This window comes from Nyctereutes procyonoides, unplaced genomic scaffold (assembly GCF_905146905.1).
Source record: "Nyctereutes procyonoides isolate TBG_1078 unplaced genomic scaffold, NYPRO_anot_genome, whole genome shotgun sequence".
NCBI classification, from domain to species: Eukaryota; Metazoa; Chordata; class Mammalia; order Carnivora; family Canidae; genus Nyctereutes; species Nyctereutes procyonoides.
Window position 1 is genome coordinate 32656252 of NW_026575146.1, and position 26023 is coordinate 32682274.

General features: G+C 36.9%; 1 protein-coding gene and 1 pseudogene across 1 annotated transcript in view; one reads left to right on the forward strand and one right to left on the reverse strand.

Annotated features, from left to right (window-relative positions):
- The window catches only part of THEMIS (thymocyte selection associated), a 161691-nt gene that overhangs the window by 39735 nt on the left and 95933 nt on the right, over positions 1-26023 (reverse strand). The window lies entirely within an intron of this gene.
- On the forward strand, positions 13548-13647 carry LOC129501155 (U6 spliceosomal RNA; annotated as a pseudogene).

Here is a 26023-nt window from a genome sequence, read left to right on the forward strand (position 1 = left end):
TCTAAAAATGTAAGCAGTTCTAGTGAATGATTTACAGGTCCAATCTTTTTGCTTGGGTGGTTCACTAAAAGAGGAGGAAAACTCAGTCTTCAAGGAATTCTATAAGAAGTACAATGTGTTTATTAGACTCCTCTTGGCCCTGCCAGCCATCATGTACTTAACAGACAAACGAAGTTGTACTAAATCAAGTCTATACCACTGGATAAGTTCCAGAATTCAGTCTGTCTGCATATAACGATATGCTGATTCCAATGATACATCTAAAGCCTTGGAGTTACTTGTAGCATGATTTTGAGGATAGAAAAATAATTAAGAAGCTATAAGTAATTCTGAGATTCTGCTGATAAGAGAATAGAACTTTGACCTAAAATGCACTTCCTTGGGGGAAAGGCAAAAAAAAAAAAAAATGTAGCTTGTTAAAACAGCCTCACATAATTAAGCTAATGTGGAAGCCTCAAGACTTAGAATGTTTCTGTCAAGGATCACTGTTTTTGATCATCACACATACTCTGGATATATTTCAGCATGACTAGTATGCCAAGTTGTACACTAGAAATTTCCAAAAGAAGAATTTACATTTTTAGAATGCTTTTGAGCCTCTTTATCCCATTTTCCACCATTAAAAAGAGAACAGTTAAAAATACTCAGAGATATCTTAAAAGATCTTTATGTATTATTTTAAAAAAAGCCAACCTGCTTTCCTATGACTGATAAGCAGCTACAAATTTAAACTTCCACTAAAGGATTATAAGAGATTTTTTAGTGACAACGAGAAGATTATGGATAGTTCCATCACACACATGACATCTGGTGTCTTCTTCCTTGCCAAGATCTATAAATGGCTTAAACTGTCACTTAACTTCGTAAAAAGCAAACTTTTTTTTGAAGCCAAACAACCTAAAGAATAATAATCAATACAGCAACAACTGTAAAAGCCTCTAATATTAGTGGTTATGCGATCACATGCCAGAGTAAAAGGCTTAAGAAGAGCTCAAGTTCAAAATAAGAATACTACAGTAGCCAATTTATGGATTTTATTCTGTAAAATCTTTCATGTTTATACATGGTGGCTTGTGTACATGTCCTAGCTATCTACCACTGCATAACAAGTCATCTCAAGAGGTAGTGGTTTAAAACAGTATTTTAGGATCTCTCCGTTCCGTGAATCAACTAGGCCTCGTTTCCTGTGCTGTTGTCTGGGTCTGCAGTGTCCACGACTGGTGTGTCTCGCACTTTGGTGGAAAAAGATAGACTCCACTGGGATGCTATGATGATGGACATCCCAGGGGTCTCTCCAACAAGAGAGCATTAAGTTCCTGGTATGACTTCCCCAATGGTCTTCATGACAGTCTCCTCTGTCTCCCAGGGCCTTTCCCTCATACACTCCTTAGATAAAATTCCTGCGAAGCTCACCAAAAACTCACTTTTTTTTTCCCGCTTAAATTGACTGATTTAATCTTAGTCTGGAAACCCCAAAGCACTCCACCCTAGGGCCCTAATTGAGGCAGGTGCACCCGGTCCTCCCCCCTTTGCTGCCCCTTGCCTTGATGTCTCCGTGTTGTCTCTCCAGATTTGCCCCATATTTTCTCCAAGACTTCTCTATTTCCATTCTTTTGTGGTCTTTTGTTGCACCGCAGCTCACCATCTGACACCCCAATGTTTAACTTAACAAATGTTAATCTAAAAAAATTAGGACAGGGACAATCTTTGGAGACTAACTACCACAGTTAGTCTTCTGGTCAAAGATGATACACATCCCTCCCATTTCCAACTGACACTTACTAGACTCCCTAAACTCTCAAGGTTTCATCCCATTTCAACCTCAGGATCACACGTGAACTCTGGGATTCCATGATGTAAATCAGGTTCAGGTGCAGTTGAGGTTACTTGTGGGGGGCCACCTCTTGATCAGAAGACAGTGAAGTAAAGAAACAAGCTATGTGGCGCCCACATACCCGACCTACAATGGGGAGACAGGATCAGGAGAACCGCAATAGATGCTTCCACTCAAAAAGAGGAGGAAAAATAGGAGCAACATACAGTCACTGGCCTGAAAAATTACTGAGATGTAGCAAAGCACAGTTGCCATTTCACTTTGCTCAGAAGGCAGGGGCATGTTGCTTAGGATCAGATGATGCTCTCTGGGTGGTTCTCCGAGGCCGTTGGCCTGCCCTGGAGTCTGGACACTACCCTCTCACTCATCTTCCTTCCTTATGAACTAGGTCATGTTTGCAGCTGAGGAGTATTCTCAGCCTATTTCCTGCCAGGAGGAAGTTTGGGGTTCAAAAGCCTTTTTGTTTGTTTGTTTATTTATTTATTTATTTATTTATTTATTTATTTATTTATTTTTAGCCTTTTTGTTTTAAATGCTCTGTTCCTTTCTGTCCCAAGTTTTATAATTCCTTTAAAACCTGAGGGTTTGTTATATATAAATTATAATGAAATTATCACTAGACAACAGTGATAGTCACATATTTTCTGAGTGGGGTTTTTACTTTGGGTCATGGGAGGAGCCACAGGCTCACAACAGAGAGATTTTAAAAGCCTTAGATGTGATTTCTACCAAGACAAAAAATGAGACAGTCTTTTACAATTTCCTGAAGCCTCAAGAAACTTCCAGCCACCCTTTTGGTCTCATCTTGAACTACACAAGGCTTTACTGGTAACACTGTGGCTTTGATTTTTTTTTTCCTAAATTAAAAAAAAAAAGTTCTATTATTCCCTCACCCCCACCTCAAATAATTTCTTGCTCCATTACAGTCAATGTCTCCCACCCCTGGCAACAAATGATCTGCCCTCTGTTACTATAGATCCGTTTTGCCTTTCTAGATTTTATAAAAATAGAATCATTTACCGTTTACCCTCCAATTGCTCTGGCTCAGCTTCATGCCTTTGAGTTTGATTCAGGCCTTTGCATTCCTTTCCATTGCTGAGTAATATTCCATTCGATGGCTCTACAACAGTATGTTTAACTATTCATGTGGGAAAGAATATTTGGTTGTTTCTTGTTTGGAGTTACAATAAATAAAGACTATATACATAGTCCTGTACATGTCTTTGTGTGGATATATACTTTCATTCCTCCTTGCTAAGTTTCTTCCAGTGGAATGGCAAAGTCTTACAAAAGATTTATAAAGAATTTCTTTTACAAATCTGTCATATAGGGGCGCCTGGGTGGTTCAGTTGGTTGAGCATCTAACTCTTAGTTTTGGCTCAGGCCATGATCTCAGGGTTGTGAGCTCAAACCCCATATGGGGCTCCAAGCTCGTGCCGGGGCGGGGGGGTGTGTCTGTTTGAGATTCTCTTTCTCTCTTCTCCCTCCCCCAGGCGCCTCCCACCTCTTTCTCTCTCTTTTCTCTAAAATAAACATAAATATTAAAAAAAATCTGTCATACAGTTTCTTTTTGAAAGTTGTATCATTTAATTCCCATAAACAGTATAAGAGAGTTCAAGTTCCTCCATAAGCATACCAAAAGCTGATCCTGTTCATCTTTTAAACTTAAGCTATTTGGTAACTTGTGATATAATTACTAGTAAAGATGATTTTAAATGTAGAGCAGTTTTTTTCAAATACTTATTGAGCATTTTGAATGACTTCCTTTGTGAAATGCTCATTTTTTCTTTTCTTTTTTTCAGTTGTGTTGTCTTCTCATGGTTGAGTTGTAAGTTTTTTTTTTAACATACAACAGATATAAATGTTTTGTTAGTTACATGTATATAATATTTTCTTTCAGACTGGGGCATTTCTTTTTTTAATTGTTTTTATTGATTTTATTTTATTTTTTATTTTTATTTTTTAGACGGGGGTATTTCTTTTCAGCTTTGATACAGTATCCTGAAAAAGAAGTTTTTGAATCTGATGTCATTCAATTTTGCTTTTTAAAAATGATTCATTCTTGTTGTGTCTTATTTTTAAAAAATCTTTGCCTTCCCAAATTATAAATATTTTATCTTTGCTTCTAAAAATTATATGAATTTAGCTTTTTGATTTGGGTCTATGATTCATCTTAAGCTATTTTTTGTGTGTATGGTATGAATTTAAGGTCGAGGTACATTCTTTTTTCCCAATGGATATCCAGTTGTTCTGTAAATACTAGTTGTTTCAAAACCTTTGATAGAAAGTTTATCTATTTCCATTGAATTACGTTGACACCTTTGTTGAAAATTGGTTGACTATTTGTACGTGCATTTATTTCTCTGCTCCTTCATGCTGCTTTGATCTTAGGTTTATTTTTATTCTAGTCCTACAATGTTTTGATTGCTGTGGATTTATTAGTAGTTTTGAAATGAAATAACATTTGTTCTATAACCTTTTGCTTTTTAAAAAGAAAGTTGCCTTGGCTATCTTAGGTCCTTTGCATTTGCATACAAATTTTAGTATTGGCTTGTGAATTTTTATTTTTATGAAATTGGCTGAATTTTTATTGGAATTGGGTTAAATGTATACATCAATATATATTATATATTATAAATTATCTTTCCAGAATGATAAATCTTTGAAAGTTTTGTATCTAGTATGTCTCTCCTTTAGATCTGAACTAGTATGATCTTTACTATATGAAAGATTATTAAAATGCAAAAATTAAAATATCTCAGTTGAACATTAGAGATGAAGAAAAATTGCTGAACCAATATAGGCATTTTTTATTGCTTATTAAAAAATCAGAGGGTTTAGAATACTAATACACACAGCCCCAAACAAAAGAATATCTTTAATGAAAAGGATCACTAGGAGTATTGTGCTTAACATATGTATTTTTTAACATTATATTTTATATATACATATATTTTTTTTTATTTAGGCTGCATGCCCAGCATAGAGCCTAATGCAGGGCTTGAACCCATGACCCTGAGACCAAGACCTGGGTTGAGATCAAGAATCAGATGATTAACTGACTGAGCCTCCCAGGAACCCCTATTATGCTTAATATATTCATAGAATACTGAGCAAATAACTAGTTACATTTCATAATTAATTACTACTGCTAAATATTCTGAACTAACCATTTTGGTTTTACATTAAACTTATTCATGGAATTCCCATGTACTTTCTCTGACAGGCTGGAGTTTGCTGACATTTAAGGCACTGAAAGAGCACTTCTAATATCCATTCTCCCCTAGTAGGGGATGTCTTAAGGAAACATCTTTGTCATCAAAATTTAAAACATTTTATAAAAACATCAATAACTTGGAAAATTCTAGGTATTTCATAAAATATCATAAATTTTATATTCAATCCTAAGGCAATACTCTCAAAAAGTCCTATTTTATAAACCATGTTTCAAAAAAAGCACGGAGGCACCTGGATGGCTCAGTCACTTAAGTGTCTGCCTTTAGCTCAGATCATGATCTCAGGGTCCTGAGATAGAGCCCAAGTCAAGCTTTCCACCCAGTGGGGAATCTGCTTCTCCCTCTCTGCACCCCTGCCCCATTCTTCTGCTCTCTTGCTCTCTCTCAAATAAATCTCAAATAAATAAAATCCCTTTTTAAAGAAGTACACGCATAAACAGGTTTATTTTTCTGAGATAACAAAAAGGCAAGATTACCCTGTTTTTTTTTTTTAATTTTTATCTATGATAGTCACACAGAGAGAGAGAGAGGCAGAGACACAGGCAGAGGGAGAAGCAGGCTCCATGCACCGGGAGCCCGACGTGGGATTCGATCCCGGGTCTCCAGGATCGCGCCCTGGGCCAAAGGCAGGCGCTAAACCGCTGCGCCACCCAGGGATCCCAAGATTACCCTGTTTTAGTATGGTTTTCAGTCTGAACAGTTCTGGGAATATTCAATATAATAGAATGGAAAACCGCTGCTGTGGTCTGATACTTGGTGGAATATAATCTAGAAGTCTACCTACCCAGATAAACCAACTGAAAAATAAAGTGTGACTTATCCTGTGAATATTAGACCAAAATTTAAAAAAAAGTAATAATAAAAAGTAGGTTTGTTAACATCTTAACTGATGTATTTTAAATGAATCTCCTTGATTTTAATGGCAGGTGTATATTGGGTGTTTGTTATGTGCCAGGTACTATTCTCGGTGATTTTCCTAAAATAAACTTGCTTAATCCTCACCACAACTTTCTGAGGCAAGATATGATCCCTGTTTTACAAATGTGAAAATGGAGAAAAAAGGAGGTTAAATAATTTGCCCAAGGTCAACAATTAGGAATGATGGACTAAGGGCCTCCGAAACTCCACTCATCTATAGAAGCAATGGACATTGGCAAAAATCAATAGGATTAATTTTTTTCAGAAGTCTAGAATTAACTAAATATCTTCACCAACCCAAGAATATTTCATTCAAAAATGACTTAATCTTGATGAGAACTGCAAGCTTTGTGCTGTCTTGACTTGCTTTCGTCCCATTCCTTCCCCCAGCTCTGTCGTAGCCTCAAAACTCAGCCAACTTGCAATCACTCACTGGCACACTGAGTTTGGAACTCCTTAGAGAACAGGACAGAAAATTCCTCAAGCAATTAAAGACATAATTACCATATGATCCAGCAATCCCAAATCTAGATATTTAGCCAAAAGAATTGAAATCAGGATCGGAAAGAGAAAGATGCATTCTTATATCCATTGCAGCACGATTCACAATAGCCAAGATGTGAAAACAAGCTAAATATCCATTAGCAGATGAATGGATAAAGAAAACGTGGTATATGCGTTTAATGGACAACTATTTAGCCTTAAAAGAGAAGAAAATCCTGCAATATGTGAAAAATATTGTTGAATCTTGAGTACATGATACTAAATGAAATAAGCTACCATAAAAAGACAAATACTGCATGATTCTACTTATGTGCAGTATCTAAAATAGTCAGATTCATAGAATCAAAGAGTGGAATCATGGTTGCCAGAGGCTAGAAGGAGGGGAAAATGGACTTATTAATCAATGGATATAAAGTTTCAGTTAAGGAAGATGAGTAAGCTCTAAGGATCTGCTTTACAACATCGTACCTGTATTCAACAATACTGCATTATACACTTAATTTAAGAGAGTAGATCCTTTGTTAAATGTTCCTACCACAATAAAAAAAAAATTTTAAAGCCTCATTCTCAGATTATTATCACTCTTACACCAATCTCTCAGCTCCCTGGAAAAGCTCCTTTCATAGACTGACTCCAGCCAGTCTGGGAACAGCCCTAACATGAGGCATTTATAGAAAACAATCAGCAGCAATCATTTAATATTGCATCTTCCTAAAGCTGTGATGCTAGTCGTAGCAATCAAAATGTAAGATATTAGGTTAACTCTCCATATTATAAATCCCCCCAACTTACTTGTTTTTTTTTTTTAACTCTGCTCTCTCCAGTACTCCTGCATGTATACAGCCCTCCCCTCCGCCACACACACCCTATATTCTTTCTTTAGCCAGAAAGCAAAAACCTTACATCTATCTATCTACTCATGCAGATAAAAAGCCCCAGAAATCACCAATCCATGGCATGTGCCAACATGACACTTGGCTATAGTTGCCATGTCCTTTGTATGACATCATCCTTCATAGCATGTTTTAATGAAATTCAGACTTATCACTGCTGCCAAGGAAATGCTTTTGCCTATCCATCTCAACAGCCAACATGTGTGTGTGAAGGACTCCATACTTATACATGTGCTACTTCTGGGATCTTTGTTAAATGTATCATAATGTATCATAGAGAACCGATGACATACCGAATATCTTGACAACTAACACAAAATGAGTTTCATTCCCCATTAGTATGAATATCAAAATGCGTGAGCCTCAGAAAGGGAAGACATTAGTGTTCAGTCTGAAGTTTAAGGGCCTGAGACAATGCTTGTAAGATAAGAAGTCAGCCTGTCACACTCTCTGGTAGCTAGGTAGATGGAGGATAGATGATGATTGATAATTGATTGATTGATTGATTGATTGGTAGACAGATATCCTGACAGGAAACATGACATTTCTAGGTCAGAGCACAGTTTATTATCACAGAGCATCTCAGCACTGGTGAGGCTATAAGAGGCATCACTACTAAAATTCTGAATAAGTGGCATTGATATAATTGTCTAATTATTTTGGGGGAAATGAGGATTTTGCACAAATAGGATTGTACTACAGACTCACAAAAGTATGACACTCAGAGGTTGACCAGCACACTGTCCCCTCTTCCCATCTGGAGAGGGAGAGGCTTTTATTCTGGGATAGAAGCAAATACTACAGGAGAGGGACGTCTCTGAATCTCTCTGAAGTAATAAACTATCTCTGTCTTGCAGAACATGCTTCCTCTTCAGTCATCCTTTAACCAAATTTGCCAGTGGTCATTCCCCAGAACATTGAGACCATGAGGGAACATGAACGCATTCAGAGAGAATCGCCTTCTAACAGTCAAACCTAGGGATTGAAGCTCAACAGTCTAGTGACCTTCACTGGTTTATTTTACAGCTTTCTAATCCTGAATAATGAAAAGATGGGTAGACTAATGTTAATGGGGAAAAAGAAAGCAAAATGTCTTCTTCACCATTATTGGCATCTTGATTAAAGAAATCAATGACATTCATAATTATTGTCTTGCTCTATACCACCCGAACTTTTAATCACTTTCTGACAGTAACATGGCATTAAAATATATTTTCAGATTGTAGTTCTCTGAAAGGAAGGATGTTTTGTTTTGTTTTTACATTTTTATCCCTGAATCTTTTCTTGAAACCATACGACTAAAACAATCGTGCTTCAGAGAGTCTCCCTTGATATCACTGAATAAGCAATAAATTTTTATATCTTACAAATTCTGTTCGGACCAGGTTACTTTACTTAATCCCCATTACTTTCTGTCCACTTGCCCAGAATACAGGAAAAGTTTAGGGAAATAAAGCTGACTTCATTTACCTTGATATAGCAAAGATATTTCCAAATAAATTTCAAAATCAAAACAAAATGATGCTAGTATCTAGATCACACTTTAGAAACAAAACTTCAGTGTCCTGAGCATTACTAATGTTAATCATTTAGGACCCTCTCACAGCCATTGTGATTTTTTTAAAAAGGTTTTATTTATTTATTTATTTATTTATTTATTTGAGAGAGAGAGATTTATCTGAGCACAAGTTGAGGGGAAGAAAAGGGAGAGAAGAAGCAAAGCTCCCCATTGAGCAGGGAGCCTGACTGGGGGCTTGACCCCAGGACCCTGATATCATGACCTGCATCCAACAAAGACACCAAGGTGCCCCCATGATTCTTTTCTTTTCTTTTGTAAGATGTTATTATTTATTTATTTATTTATTTATTTATTTATTTATTTATTTATTTATCAGAGAGAGAGCACACACAGGGGAAGCAGCAGGCAGAGAAAGAGAAAGAGAGAAACAGGCTTTCTGCTGGGCGGGGAGTCCTACTCAGGGCTCAATCCTAGGACCCTGGGACCATGACCTGAACTGAAGGCAGGTGCTTAACCAACTGAGCCACCCAGGCACCCCTAGTGATTCTTTTGAAGCATAAATCATGTCATGCCACATCTCTGCTCTTCCTTTTGATGGCTCCTTATCTCGGTCATAGAAAAAAATCAGAGTCCTTTTAGTGGCCTATAATGACTTTCATGGTCTACCCATCTTGAGTAACAGCTGCTTTTTTGCTTCCTTTGTTTTGTCTTGTTATATCTACATATTCGAACTAATTGATGGATGATTTGATAAAAACAGTGTGATTGGCATGTGGTCTAGAAATAAGTCCTAGAGTAATTTAGCTTTGTATTGAAATTGGATAAATTCTGTATGTAATCTAAAGGGTTTTCCCTGGGAGATTTTTTAAGTGTCATGGAAATGCGCTCTCTTGTTCAGCCCCAGACAAAGACTTATTAAACTTCTTTTGAGGACAATCATACACTCATGCAAGAAACGGTATCTGCAGAACAGACTATCCCAGGTCTCACAAAGGAGATAATCTGTGTACACCAATATCAATATCGGCAATGTAGCAAAAGAAAAAAAAAAAGGAAATCCTAAGGGATTCCAAGGAAACTAGTCAAGATCGCTCTATTACTTGCCAAACTGAAAGATTCTCCTGAGTGAAATGAGGAGTATCTAGAGATTTAATTCTGCTCGATCTCAGAGGAAGACAAAGCAGAAGTAGGGTGACATTAATTTTATAAAATTTAAGCAAAAAGTGGGTACGGATGCCTGTGCACAATAGAGGTATATTGACTTAGCAGCATCTTTGCTTACCTGGTTAGCACAGAGAACTACAGATTGAGGGCAGACCCAGCCAGGAAGATGGTTGCAATACCCGTCCCTCCAACAACATCTCAGCAATGAATGTTGCATACAAAATTGAGCTTCTAGGTGAGGTCACATTAATCCCCTTTAGATAGGGCTTGGTTTTTTGTTTTTGTTTTTGTTTTTTTTAAGATAGGTGTTTTATTTCTTTGGATTTTGTTTTTCCAACCATCCTATGATGAAAGTGCTATTGCTCAGTTTTGACAGTGACAGAAACAATAAGCATGGATATAAAGCAAGGAGCAACAGAGCAGAAGAGTTGCTAGAGACAATCCTACACCACCTTTCTGGGAGGTGACATGAGACCATGAAAAGCCCACCAGAAAGGCCTACCCTGACATTGACTACAGTCTAGGAACTTTGGGCAAGTCTCTTCAGCTATAGTGTGGAGACAAGGAGACCTCCACCACAAGGTTGTGTTCCAGGAGCTAAATGGGATGAAGTACACAAAGCCACCGTGTGCTATTATCACAGTTCCTAGGAAAGTACAACTTAAAAAAAAATTGTTATATATCTATCAATAACCCAATGTTAGAAAATTCTGAGAATCATCATTTTGGATTGTGTTTCTGGCTTTCTCAAAATGCTTCCCATTTTGAACTATTCCCTGAAAAGCCTATGTTGCCAATCAAATCTGAATTACTGCTGACCCCTGCAGACCACTCTCTTGAAGACTGATTACCTTTTAACTATGATTTGAGATTTAGTTTTCATAATAGGAAATAACAGTTTTGCAGAGTGGCCTGGCAGGGCTTTATAGAACAGCTTCAGTCAGGCTGACATGTGCTTTTATTAACCATATTTCCTGTAGCTGCACAGACAATGAGAAATCCACTTCTGTGAGCCGAACCAATTATAACTGAACAGGTACACTTTTTCCCCAGCCTGGTCATGATGTCAAATGTTTGATTAGAAAGATCTTGTGCTTTTAGCAAAATGGGGGTGAATATCTTTCCATTTGCAAGAACAACCTATTTCGGCCTTCCATTTGGTAGTTTCTTAGTATCTTAATTTTGATCTCTCGATGTCAGATAGGGTTGCAAATGCAACGCCCTTGAGATGGGAGAGAAACAATATTGTTTACGCATTTCAAAACAGACTGAACGAGCTTCAGGGAGGAAGAAGTTGCACCAGGGCGCAGAATCAGATGTAGTGTATGATATAAAAGAGAACAGAGACAAGGTACACATGAAGAATATATGCCCCAGGGGAGGCAACAGGAGGACAGACCTGGAAACCCTAGAAAGCTCTTCTCAAGGAGAAGATCAGATACAGGGAAATGTTAAGATGAAACAGATAAACAAGTGGATGGAAATATTGCCTCGTGCATACGTAATACAGTGATCCAACCACCACAGATCAGGTTTTAGAAGCACAGGACTGAAACAGGAAAGGGTAATCCTGAAAAGACGCAGTTCCTGGGAAAATCCTTGCACAGAAGGTTAAAAAAGAGAGAGAAAAAAAAATGGGAACCCAGTTCTCTCTAGCTGTAGGATCACGAAGACAGAGTAGGCCCCGTTAAATCAAGCATTACAAACAAGGGCCCGTCTTCAGCTGCCAGAGAGAGAATCTTGCAGCAAACGTCAAGGGCAACCACCATCCCTTCAAAATACTTTAAGTTGGATACTTCCCATTTCTTAAAAATTCTTCAGTTACAGCAAAGCATTCTGTTGATATTTCAAGGATCTCCAAGGAATATTTGTCAGTTACTTTTAACTCTTTACTGACCAGACTACAGAGACAGAATCACAGATTGGTAGACTATTTACGCTAAAAAAAAAATTAACATCACTCATTATACACTAATCTTGTTTTATAGTCAAGAATGAAGAATGCCAAGATTGCTTCATACCACGTGGCAAACTAACAACACAGCCAGGATGAGAATCACATTCTCCTGATTTCCAAACAGTATTTTTTTCCCACCACAGCTCTCTAAAATTAAATTTTCAGTATTTTCAAAAGAGAATTGCACCTATATAAAGTCCAAGAGAAGAAAATTCTGTGAATAAGAGAATCAGATCGGAATAAGCTAAACTTAAAAGTTCAGCAGCAGAGAGTTATAAGATGAAGATTCTTTAATGGAAGTAGAAGGAGAAAAATGCACCCCATATAGAAGTACCTTTTGCTTTGCCCTCTACAACTGACCATTTTTTTGTTACCCCCATTGTTATCCTGTTGGCCCATGGCAGCATCGTATATAGCAATGTCCCCCTACTGGTTTTTCTGTTTCCATCCTTGCTCCCTTTCTAGCAGCAGCACAGAAGTTAGAGTGAGTCCTGTAAAGTGTAACTGTCATTCCCCCACCTGTTCCTCCAGGGGCTTCTTGTCTCATAAAAGATTAAGCCAAACTTCTTATGATAACCTACAAAGACATACACAATTTGTCTCCCCCATTTCATCTCTGAAATCATCCCCTTTTGTCTCTTTCTTCACTTTATCCCAGCCCTCGTGGCCTTCCAGCCAAATTTTGGGTACATTAGTCACACCCCTGCCTTGGGGTTTGTACCATCTCTTTCTTCTGCATGGAACACTTACCCTATCCTTTGTCTGCATAGCTCATCTTATCCATTCAAGTCTTTAAACAAGTGTTCTGTTCCCAGCAAAGCACACGATGACCACCCTATTTAAAATTGTTCTATTCATCTTACACTTTTTAAAAAGGATTTTATTTATTTATTCATGAGAGACACAGAGAGAGAGGCAGAGACACAGGCAGAGGGAGAAGCAGACTCCTTAGGGGGAGCCTGATGCAGGATTCAATCCCAGGACTCCGGGATCATGCCCTGGGCTGAAGGCAGATGCTCAACCACTGAGCCACCCAGGCATCCCTCTTCTTACACCCTTGATCCTACTTATCTTGCCCTATTCTTTTTTATATAGTACTTACCATGCACTACATTGTATGTACTTCCATTAGAATCCTGAAAAGATGCAGTTCCTGGGAAAATCCTTGCACAGAATGTAAAAAAAGAGTAGAGGAAAAAAAATGGGAACCAAGATCTCACTAGCTGTAGGATCACAAAGACGGAGTTTCAAGCCACATACCAAGATGTTTTGTTATTGATGCATGTGCCGCATCTAAAACAGTATCTAATATATAATCATCAAGAAAAAGTCGCTGAGTGACAGACTTGTATAAAAGCAAAAGTCATAATCTCTGGTTTTATTCAAATGGAAATATAGAAGTTCTACATTGGAGAGAGTACCACACAACCGAGTGTTCCTATCTCTGAAGGAAGGAGTCTAATATGAAGAAATGGCAACTTGAAGAAATGTCAGAAGTACATCAGAAATTATTATAAAGACAGTGCTCACTTCAGCAGCACATATACTAGAATTGGAACAATATAGAGATTAGAATGGCCCCTGCACAAGGATGACAAATTTGTGAAGCATTCCATATTTTTTAAAATTGTTATAAAGATATATAAGAATTTAATTACAAGATTTAACTAAATGGAATATCAAACCATTTGCCAAGATGGTAAAATAAAAATTCATATTCTTCTAAATTAATATTTAAGTTTAATAGAATTCCAAACAAAATCCCCCCTAGATGCCTTTAGAGAAATTAATGAAATGGCTTAAAAGTTCATTTGAAAAAATAAGGAGCTGAGAACCTAAATAATTAATGCCAAGAAGAAAAAAAGTATACCAATATTATAACATATTAGAAAATACTACTTGTGAGCTACTCGTTTAAGAAAAGCCAGATAAATTAAAAAACATAGAATAAAAATTGAGAAACTGCCTTCAGAACAGATAAGGAATACTTTAGTAAATATATGGAACTGGGAAAATGTTTTAAGCATCTACTTAATTTTTTAATACAATATACAACATACAAAATAAATTCCTCATGGATTAAGCAGTTAAATATGAAAATAAATACAGATTTAGAAAAATTATAAGTGGGTCTGATCGGAAGGCAAATCAAGCTCTCCAAATTAAGATTACATAACTAAATTATAAGATGAGCATTTTTAATGCATTAATACTACTAATGTTGTTATTGCTGTTACTAAAAAGCAAACAACCAACAATATGAGATGGTCCTAGACGGAAAGGCATTAATTCTGTGAGATGAAAGCATGGAGAGGGTTACGGGTCAAGGATTAATTATTATTATTAGGGTTTAGAACTTCTATTTTCATTTTTTTAACTTTTTATTTTTAATTAAATATCCCATGAGCCTGAGATCATGACCTGAGCTGAAGGCAGACGCTTAACCAACTGAGCCACCCAGGTGCCCTGGAACTTTTGTTTTCTGTTCCTAGCTGTTATCACCAGATCTTCAGCAAATTCATTTTACACACAAGGCATTGTTAGTAGCTCCCTGAAAAACCAAAGAGAGTAAATTGAATTCATGGTTTGGGGCACTAAAGACCAAAGCAATCTGATGCAAGTTGCAGCACCGGGACTGAGACAAAAAATAAACATGAAGTAAAATTGAAAAGCAATAATAAAGGGGATGGCAGAAAACTTCTGGAGGTGATGGACAGTTTAACGGCATAGACTGTGTTGATGGTTTCATGGGTGTATACTAATTACTAAATTCACCAAGTTATGTACATTTATCATGTATAGCTTTTTGTAGATCAAAAATATAAAATAAAATAATAAAATCCAGAAAAAGAATGAAGAGCAATAGAACAAAGGAGACCAAAGGGGAATATATAAATCTCCCACATAAATTTTTGAAAATAAAGGAGGAGGGCACTGGAGTGTCAAAAATTATATGAAATTGAGCACTTGTTTAATTTTATTTGGACATTAAAAAAAACTTGATATCCCAAAGAATGACTGGAAATAACCACATTGCACATACCCCCATTTACCTATTCATACAGAGACAATACACACATGGGTGGACAAACACACATAGTTATATAAACAATTTATTGAACAAGTTGGACTTGATAGGATATAAGAACGAACCAACTTCCTTCTTAAATCCCTTCAAGGTTCTGTAACCTGGTGGTTGTTGTTCTAACTTGGCATAGAATCTTAAGGCAATCCCATAGCTTTTAAGGAACAAGTAGTTCATAAAAATCCACGTTTGCGTATTAGCCACTTAGATCCAGTCCAGTTTAGTATAATAACCAAAGCTCAGAGAGCTTCTCCAAGGCATACAGCTTAATCTCCCTCGAGGCTTCCAAATCTACAAATAGAGAAGAAAGTATGGCTGACTTCTTAATTATTATCTTTTTCCATTTCCTCCCTCTACTCACTAATTCCTTTATTACTTCTCCAGCATAGGGTCTAAGGAGAAAAGATAATCGGGAGAAAAGGTACACAGTCTTGGGTTGCTCCTAGCTCTGTAACTTGGGCGTGGCATATGTGACAAACTGACCCTACCCATTCCTGGGATACTTTAGCATATCACTTGGAAACCATCCCAGTTGGGAACCACACTGTAACATCTTTGCCCAAGGCTAGCCATGTACAGCCATCACCCTCAGGTCCTGGACTTCGGGAAATATGTCTTTTGTTTAAGATCCCTTCCTCTCCCAAGGAAACACACACTTGCTCTGCCATTGATAGAAATGTAGTTTACTCTCAATATCGCTTAACCCGGAAGGGGAAATCTCCAGTAGTAGCCTCTTACCTTTAGACTTTGCAGATATGGGTCAAATGTCAGTTCTCATTATGGATCAAATGTCAGGTCTCATTATCCTCAAATTCCCACAGCTCAATGACAAGGCCCTCAAATGGTCCCTTGAAGACCCCATTACATAACTTGCGATTAGAAAGAAAAATTCAACTTTCTTTATCCATATTGTCGGGGATAAAGTCTTCACAGGGTATGATTAACTCTGAAAAAAAAATATTTCCTTGACTTGCTAAACTTCTCAACCTTTCTCTTTCTTGACTTATGATGAGGAGAAAAATGCCCTAGCACTTAGAGAACATTTGCTCCTGGCTTCCAAGATGTAAGACTGGCTAAGACTGTTGGCACCGAACGTAGGACCTTCGTCTTTCAAGCCCTGCATCAATAGTTTAGTAACTCACTTTAAACTCTGGAGGTTCATGGGCTCACCCTCAGGTCTGGGGTTTGGGGCCTCTGGAATAGTTTCAGGACAAGGAGTCAAATGTAATGATCTGTTACACTACACACGTGATTACATAGGCGTGTATGCCCATATATCACTTTATCACAGACAAAAACACAGAAGATACATGTATGTGTGCCTGAGGCTAATGAACAATGTAAATATAATGTGCATAGGAAAAATATTAAAGTGGTAAGATTACTGGTGATTCTTTTCTTCTTTTGTTTTTCTCTATTTCCTAAAATAACATGCCTTACTCGTAAAACCATTTAAAAAGTGTATCTACAGACAAACACATAATAATGTATCCTATTTTAAAAATGTAATCTTGATTCAAAAGTAAAATAAAAGATCACTGAAACAGGTTTTTATATTAACAAAGTTATTACATGCTAAAGAAAACATCCAAAAATTGGGAAGAACTACTTAACAAATGGTAAAGAGATATTTTGGAATTACTTTCATAATAAAAGTCAGATAGGAGCTCAATAGTGTATAATACATATTGTAAGATATACACACATGCACACATGTATAGTAAGTATATACAAGAAATCAAATTTTAAAAATATTAGAAGTAGAGGCTCCTGGGTGGCTTAGTCAGTTAAGCCTCTGATTCTTGATTTCAGCTCAGGTCCTGATCTCAGAGTTCAGAGATCAAGCCCCACGTTGGGCTCTAAGCTCACCTTGGAGTCTGCTTAAGATTCTCTCTCTCTCCTTGCCCCTCCCTCCCACACATGCACTCTAAATAAATAAGTAAATAAATAAATAAATAAATAAATAAATAAATAAAATCTTTAAAAATATATTAGAACTAAATAGAATTTTACAGGATCGATTTAAAATCAATAAAAGTAAGTTTAAAGGCAATAAAAATAAGCACAAGTGAAAAGTTAATGGGTTTGGCTTCATGAGAATTTCAGACTTCCACCTAGAAGTATTAAGAAATTTGAAAATAACCCAAAATGTGACAGGTTTGCAGACTCTTTTACTCTTTTTCATATATGGACTAAAAAGTTTACTTGGAGAAAAATAAAGTTTCTTCCCTCTTCCCTCCTCTCTTTCCTTCCTCCCACCCAGAAATATTTATTGAGTGAGTGCTCTGAACCAAGAACTTTAATAAAACACCAGGGAAAGGGGCGCCTTGGGTGGCTCAGTCAGGTAGATGTCTGCCTTCGGCTCAGGTCACAATCCTGGGGTCCTGGGATCAAGCCCCGCATCAGGCTCCCTGCTCAGTCAGCGGGAGAGCTCATATGTACACACATGCTCTCTTTCTCTCTCTCTCTCTCTCTCTCTCTCTCTCTCTCTCTCTCTCTCTCATAAATAAATAAAATTTAAAAACCACCAAATAAACAAGTACAAATGTGTGTGTGTGTGTGTGTGTGTGTGTGTGTAGATACATCTCCATATCCCCAAGCCTAAAGTGCAGTAGCTCATTAGTATGACAGATAAGTAAGAGAGCCAGTGTAACACTTTATGGTAAATGGAATCCCAAATTAAGAGCACCAAACACAAACCTGTGAACTAGAGGATGGAGGCAGAGAGCCAAGGAAATTTCCTTAGAATAGGTAACGACAGAGTGTAACTTAGATGAAGGATAAAGGATAAGTGTTGAATTCTTGCTCTAACAGTTACCGAGGCTCTCTTTCCACGGATAATTATTCCCTGAGCCTCAGTTTCCTGGTCAATAAGTTGGGAATGATGATAACATTTACACAGACACTGAAAGGATTAAATGAGAACTGTTTAGTTATTTAGAATTTAGTGAGTCCCCAGTAAACGGTTGTTAACTATAAACAAAAATAACAAAATTCCATTTGGAAAGTTGGGAACTCAGGAGGGAATAAAGTCTTCGCAAACTGCAAATTCAGTACCGTGAAAATATAAATGTGAGGTCTGGTATGGAGAGAAGTAAGGCTTGAGAAACAAATAAGGGACAGATGATTTTTAAAAAATATAAAGGAAAGCCACAAAGAATTTTTAGCAAGAGACTCACACAGTAAGATTTTTCTTTTATAATGTCAGTGATGTGAATAATGAATTTGAATATAGTAGGACCAGACATAAAAAGACTAGTTGGGAGATGATCTAAAAAATCCAGAAGAGAAATGATGAAGACCTGAAGTAGAAAGGTATATATTCAAAAATGTTAAAGAAGTAGAATCCATAGGATTTAATGACGGATATATGGGAAGAGGGGGGGAAATTGGAAGAACTGGTCTTTGATGTCTGCTTTAGGCTACTCAGTACATGCTGGTGGTCTACGCAAAGATAAGAACCACAGAAGGTGCATGAATATGATTATCTTTTAAAGATGGTATAGCTGCCCCTTTATGGTTCACTATAGTTTGATTTCCCTCTACTTTGAGGAAAAAGGGAAGGCTACACTCATCCCAAGATTGACATAGACACTATAATTTTACATCATATATAAATACAGTGGATATAGCTAAAGAGAGAGATCTTCATCAGTGCGTTGAGTTCACGGTTCTCTACCTTCTCTTATGCAATGAAAACTGACCAAGTTCCAGAAAAAAGAGACTCCCTCCATATGGGTCCCTAATAGAGGATGCTATGTTTCAGAAAATTTTCCTTCGACAGTATATAGTTCAATGAAATTTTAATTCCACACCAAGTAAGAATATTGATGATTTCCACAATTTTTTTTCATGAGGAGAAAAATAAGCACCAATCAGCTGTAACTTGAATTTTGATGCTAATCACAAATATTCTCCATGGCACTGAGTCTCTTAAAATATTGCTCATTAGGGGTGTCTGGGTGATTCAGTCTGTTAAGCATCCAACTCTTGATTTCAGCTCAGATCATGATCTCAGGGTTGTGATATCAAGCCCCACATTGGGCTATCACTGGGGATGGAACCTACTTAATTCTCTCTTTCCCCCCTCTCTTGTTTTTTTTTATTTTTTATTTTTTATTTTTTATTTTATTTATTTATTTTTTATTATTTTTATTTTTTTAATAAATTAATTTTTTATTGGTGTTCAATTTACCAACATACAGAATAACACCCAGTGCTCATCCCGTCAAGTGTCCCCCTCAGTCCCCGTCACCCATTCACCCCCAGCCCCCGCCCTCCTCCCCTTCCACCACCCCTAGTTCGTTTCCCAGAGTTAGGAGTCTTTATGTTCTGTCTCCCTTTGTGATATTTCCCATACATTTCTTCTCCCTTCCCTTATATATTTCCCCCTCTCTTGTTGTCCCTCCTCCAAAAAAATAAAAAATAAATAAAATAAATTATTCCTTATTATTTCTACTGAAGGCCAATAATACAGACATTTGGCCTTGGAAAGTTACCCAATGTTGATAAAGCCTTAATCACCTGTAGAACTGGCTTATAATCTTGAAAATTACATTTGGGTTTTCCTGAGGATTGAATGAGTCTACACATGTAAAAAGCTTAAAATAGCATCTGATTCACTGTAAGCACCTAGTTAATAAAGCTCTCCAGCTGCTTATTTTTATGCTTTTTATGTATTTCTTTTATCCCTTATATTTCGGATTTCCCCATAGAAGTACCTCTTTTTTTCCCTCCTCATAAGCGATACACTCTCCAGCTTCATCTCATCCTGTCATAGGACGTAATTTACCATTTATATTTGCTGACACTTGAAACACCAAATTCAGCCTGGAATTCTTTCCTCAACTGTAGACCATTATTAACTTCATACTAGACGTCTCAGCTCACACATCTCACAGACATTTTAAACTGATGGTACTTTAAAGTCTTATCTTCTGCAAAACCACCCTTCTGTCTGTTTCTTGAGCTCCTGATTTAATGAATTTCACCACCATCCATGATGATGGTTATGTCAGAAATCTGGATATTTTCCTTATTTTGTGACTTTCCTATTCCCTACACTTCCTTCACCATGTATCATACAAATACCACCTCCTAAAAACCTGAATATTTGTCTTCCGCTCACAGAGGCTGTCAGTGCTCTCACTGATATTAGTACATTAGCTTTCTAACTGTTCTTTCTGCTTCTATTCGAATTCATTATCTGCTTTATAATTAGATTTTCCAAAATGGACATTTTAATAGATTTATTAAGGTATAATTGATGTTTTCACCATTGTAAGTGTACACTTCAGTGAATTTAATAAATTTAAAGGGATGGGCAAGCATCCAGATTTAGAACTTTTTCATCATCCAAAAAGTTCTTTCATGCCTGTTTGCAGTTCATCTCTGCTCCTACCCACCACTCTAGACAACCACCACTCTAGGCAACCACTTATCTGTTTTCAGTCTCTATAAATTTGCCTTTTCTAGATGTTTTATATCTAAAATAGAAATTTTATTATTATTTCCTTGCTGGAAACTCTAAAGTACCCTCAATTTTTCCTCTACCCTCTGTAGAAAGTACAAATTCCTTAAAAAATAGACCAGCTTAAAGAAAGACTAGTCTTTTTTTTTTAATAGGAGTACAAATGATTTTGTTAGTCTTCATTCTTTTCTGTGCTAGAAGAATGAAATCCAATATTTCCTGTAGGATGGTGAGGTGAAAATGGGAACTAGCTTGTTTCAGGAACTAATGCTTTAGCTGTGGACTTAATGGGGCACCTGGGTCTATTGTTAAAAAAGGAATGGAAGTACAGAAAATAAAATAAATAAAGTAAAATAAAAAACAGTACCTCTTGGCAAAATAAAAAGAAAGGAAGTAATAACTAAAAAGAATAAAGATAAGGGATGGTATCAAGAACATAGTTGCAATTTTTAGGAAATTAGCCAAGGAGAGACGACAGGTCCACAGTCATGCAATCACCTGGTGGCTGAACCAGGCAAAGAAGAGATGCAGTAACGTGAAGACTGAGGCCTGAGCACCGGGAGAGCATAGTGTAGCAGGGAACCTAGCAAGCTGATATGGAGGGAGTCGCATTCCTCATTTGGGACAGTATGACTAAGAAGTAAACCAAACTACTAAGGAGACTGAGCTAAGAAATTTGGTAATTTCCACGCTCTTCCTGATCTGGCCCTCTTTGCTCTTCCACCCTCACAATATTGCTATGCACTGCAGCCATTATAAACCTCCCCAGGATCCTGATAGAGTTACCTCTACACCCTATCACCAGCCCCTAGTGCTCCTTCTGGCTACATCACACTAAACATTGCTCTGCATCTAACTCTAATTGTCTAAACTCACTCACTTCAACTGGGACATCTAAATATCCTTTTTCTGAGCTCAATCTCAATTTTTGATAAATCATAGTAAATTGGCCCCCAAATCCGTGCACTTTCCATCTAATAGCACTCTTCTCTCTGGTTTTCATACTGAGATTATTTTCCTGTGTCTAATCCATTAGACAGAAAGTCTCCTGAGTTTAGATACTGTGTTTCATTCTCTTAATGGGTCTCTAGTGCTTATCACAGCAAATGGCATGCAATTAAGGCTTTACCTCTAAGGAGCTGAAAGAAGTGTAAATAATTATAATAATAACCATTATTTTAACATTTAAAAAAATAATTATAGGTATAAATAATTTAAAAGCATTTTACAGGGGAAGTCCTGGTGGCTCAGCAGTTCAGCATTGCCTTCAGCCCAGGGCGTGATCCTGGAGACCCAGGATCGAGTCCCGCGTCGGGCTTCCTACATGGAGCCTGCTTCTCCCTCTGCCTATGTCTCTGCCTCTCTCTGTGTCTCTCATGAAAAAATAAATAAAATCTTTAAAAAAAAGGCATTTTACATACGCAATTTTAAGTAATATCTAAAGAAATGCAAACAATAGATTTTTAAATCTTTCTCCTCAATCTTTATTGCAACCATATAATTCTAGTTTTCCTCGATGTAGCAGTAATATACTCCAAATTTTCCTTGGTTTATTGTCCTTATTCTGAGCTCTTTAACATATTGATCTTTATTACTCTTTCTTTGATAGGGTCATATCTCCCTTGATGAAGAAAAGTCTTGACAGCCTTTCTCGATCTTGTGTTATCACCTACTTGAAGTGGAATTCCAAAATTATTTGTCCTAGTCCTTGTTTGAGGTCCAATTCCTTATGTTGATTTCAGTGAAACTTGAATTGTTACTAACAAGCTTCTTTCTGCTGATGCCAGGAAAGGCCTTGGGCCTTCCCTAAAATTCTAGCATCTCTTACATAGTTTGTGGTACTCTCCAGCTTTTGCCATCACTGGAGCAGTTTAAAAAAAATCCTAAGCATGATAAACCTATATTTACAAGAATAACATCAGAAGGAAGTGTCTGTCCTCAACTGATCACTTCTCTGACCTCTGATATCTGCAACAGACCAGACACAATGTCGCAGGCTCCCATCTCTCAAAGACTCAACTTTCTTTAGAAGATGACATCTAAGTACATTAAAGTCGATTTAAAAGGGAACGGATGAGTTCATTTCCGGTTGCTTTTCTTAATCAATCCGTACATCATGTGACTAATTCTGAGAGCCGTTTTACAGGTATAAAACAAGGAATCTGTGAGTAGGGACGGGGACTTACAAAGTGGGCCTGGATGGAGAAGATACTAAGGATTAAGCTCTAAAGCACTCAGATACTTACAGTTAAGGGAAACCACCAGGGAGAAAGTCAGTCAAAAAATTCAAGGAGGATCAACCACTACAGTACAAGAAAACCAGAAGGGCATGATGTCCCAGAAAACAAAGAAAGGGTTTCAAAAATGAGGGAGTGTTCAACTATACCCTTTACTGCTTAGTATTCAAGTAATAGGACTTTGAAAGAAAAAAAAAAAAGAAAAAAGAAAGAAAAAAATAGGACTTTGGATACCAACCCTCTGTTGGATAGGTCATTTGGAAATCTTCTGTTCAAGAGGTTGCCTTTTAGTTTTGTTGATTATTTCCTTCACTGTGCAGAAACTTTTTTATTTTGATGTGGTCCCAATAGTTTATTTTTCTTCTATTTCCCTTGTCTCAGGAGACATTATAGAAAAATGTTGCTACAGCTAATGTCAGAGGCATTACTGCCTGACTCACTTCTAGGATTTTTATGGTTTCAGGTCTCACTTTCAGGTCTTTAATCTTTATTACATTTATTTTTGTGCATAGTGTAAGAAAGTGGTCTAGTTTCATTCTTCTGTGGCAGCTGACCAGTTTCCCCAACACCATTCATTGAAGAGACTTTTTCTGCTTGTCTATCCATTCCTCCTTTGTTGAAGATCAGTTGACTATTTAATTGTGGGTTTATTTCTGGGTTTTCTATTCTGCTTTATTGATCTACGTGTCTATATTTGTGTCAGTGCCAAATGGTTTTGATTACTAAAGCTTCATAATATAACTATCCTGTGATCCAGCAACCACACTACTGGGTATTTACCCAAAAATTCAAAAATACCAATTCAAAGGGATAAATTCACCCCGGTGTTTATTTTAGCACTATTTACAATAGCCCAACTATGGAAGCAGCCCAAGCGTCCATTGATAGACAAATGGATAAAGAAGATGTGGTGTATATACACGAAGGACTATCATTCAGCCAGGGTAAAAGAATGAAATCTTGTCATTTGCAATATCGATAGAGCTAGAGAGTATAATGCTAAGTGAAACAAGTTAGAGAAAGACAAAAACCACATGATTTTACCCATATGTGGAATTTAAGAAATAAACCAAATGAGCAAAAGAAAAAAAAAGAGAGAGAGAGAGAGAGACAAACCAAGAAACAGACTCTTAACCATAGAAAACAAACTGAAGGTCACCAGAGAGGAAGTAGGTGGGGGGATGGGTAAAACCGGTGCTAGAGATTCAGGAGTGCACTTGTTGTAATGAGCCCTGGGTGATGTGGGAAGTGGTGAATCACTATATTGTACACCTGAAACTAATATTACACTGTATGTCAGCTGCACTGAAATTGAAAAAAAAAAAAAAAACCATGTGGACTGAGCATTGACCACAAAATTTGCCAGACAAGACACATTACGTAACTTTTGGCCTCAATGGCCTCACCTGCCAAATAGGGATAATAAAAGAACCCCTTTCATGAGCCGTGTGAAGGATTCAATAAGATAATAATACGTGAAAGCACCTAGCATCATGCCAGTCATGGGCAAGTACAGAACACTGAGTAGCTTGGATCATAGACCTTATAATATTTTATTGAACACAGGATGCCTGTCAACCCCATGAGAACAAATTGGGCTTGAGAAGAGTCTAGTGTGAAGGGAAAAATACAGAAGTTATTATAGTGCAGGGGAGAAGCTAGAACCAGAGACAATGAAGAGAAAAATATCTTGGGTAGGGTAAGTCCCATCCTTGGGTTATACAATTCGTATGACTTTGTGTTATATCCTATTTCTTTTTTAAATTTTTTTAAATTTTTTATTCATTTATGATAGTCACAGAGAGAGAGAGAGAGAGAGAGAGGTGCAGAGACACAGGCAGAGGGAGAAGCAGGCTCCATGCACCGGGAGCCCGACGTGGGATTCGATCCCGGGTCTCCAGGATCGCGCCCTGGGCCAAAGGCAGGCGCTAAACCACTGCGCCACCCAGGGATCCCTGTTATGTCCTATTTCACAACTAGTAAGCATACACTATTTAAACATTAAGGTTTGGAAAGCATTTGAAAACAACAACAAATTTCCATGAAGAACAAATGGTATATGAAGTTTATTTTTCTAAATAAGCTTAACATCACAGATTAAAATTACATTCTGATCTCTTACACTAGCAGAACAGATATTTCTTGCTTCTGATACGTTGTGTAACTCCACAATTTTATGATCAACGCTTTTCAATTCTTTGCATAAGTAATGATAGATTTATTATATAGTTCTTGTGGTCTGTGATATACATAGATTTATTCCACTTGGCTAATTTTGTAGCCAATGGCCTTATGATCTTATAGGATTTCCTCTATTTTTTTTTCTCGCCTCACGGGATTTTCAATCAGCTATGTGATTGGTCCACGGTAAATGACTTAACCAATGGCATATCTTACAAAATAGCTCAAAGCAATTTGTTCTATTAGAAGTGTGTATTGATAATAAAGTACTAGGTAGAGATTTTACAAGACATCATGATCATATTTAAGTTAGATTCTGGGTAAAGTATGATAAAAAAAAAGAATTCAGTGCTGTAATAAGCTGAGTTTGTCCTTAAATAATGCATTAGTGTGAATCATTTCCTTCTCTTTGAATTTTTAGAGTTTTTATGGACTCTCTAGTCTTTAAATTCTATGTTCATTTTTGCTTACTACTCTCTTCTATTATTGAGATAAATCTCTTAAGTTTTCTACTTTTCCAATTTAAAAAAAAAAAAGGTCCTGATTTTAGGAAGCCTATCCTTATGCATTCTTTCATAGTGCTCTTGTGCTTATTTTCTGTCTTAACATTTACCCAGGAAATTTGGTTTGGGAAGCAAAACATAAATGCTTTCATTTATATAGGTCTGGAAACACCACCAAAAGATTAAAAGTAATGGTTCACTTGCAAGAAACTGAGTTGAGCAAAACTTATTTGCTCAAATATATAGCTTATGTCTTATCAATTTATTCTAGGTAAGGTTTTTATTCTAAAATAAATTCAGAACTGATATAGTAATGGAAAACTCAGATAAATCAGTTTCTGAAACTGCAAAGCCAGCTGGAATTTATCTCCTCTACATTTCTCCAACTACTCTTAGATTTTTTTTTTTTTTTGGAAAATTTAAAAAACAAAACTGAAGGTAGTGAGTTCAAAGAACAGAACTTAAATACCTAGTGAGCCCACACTCACCTCAGTGAATCAATGAATCCCTGTAGGGATTATA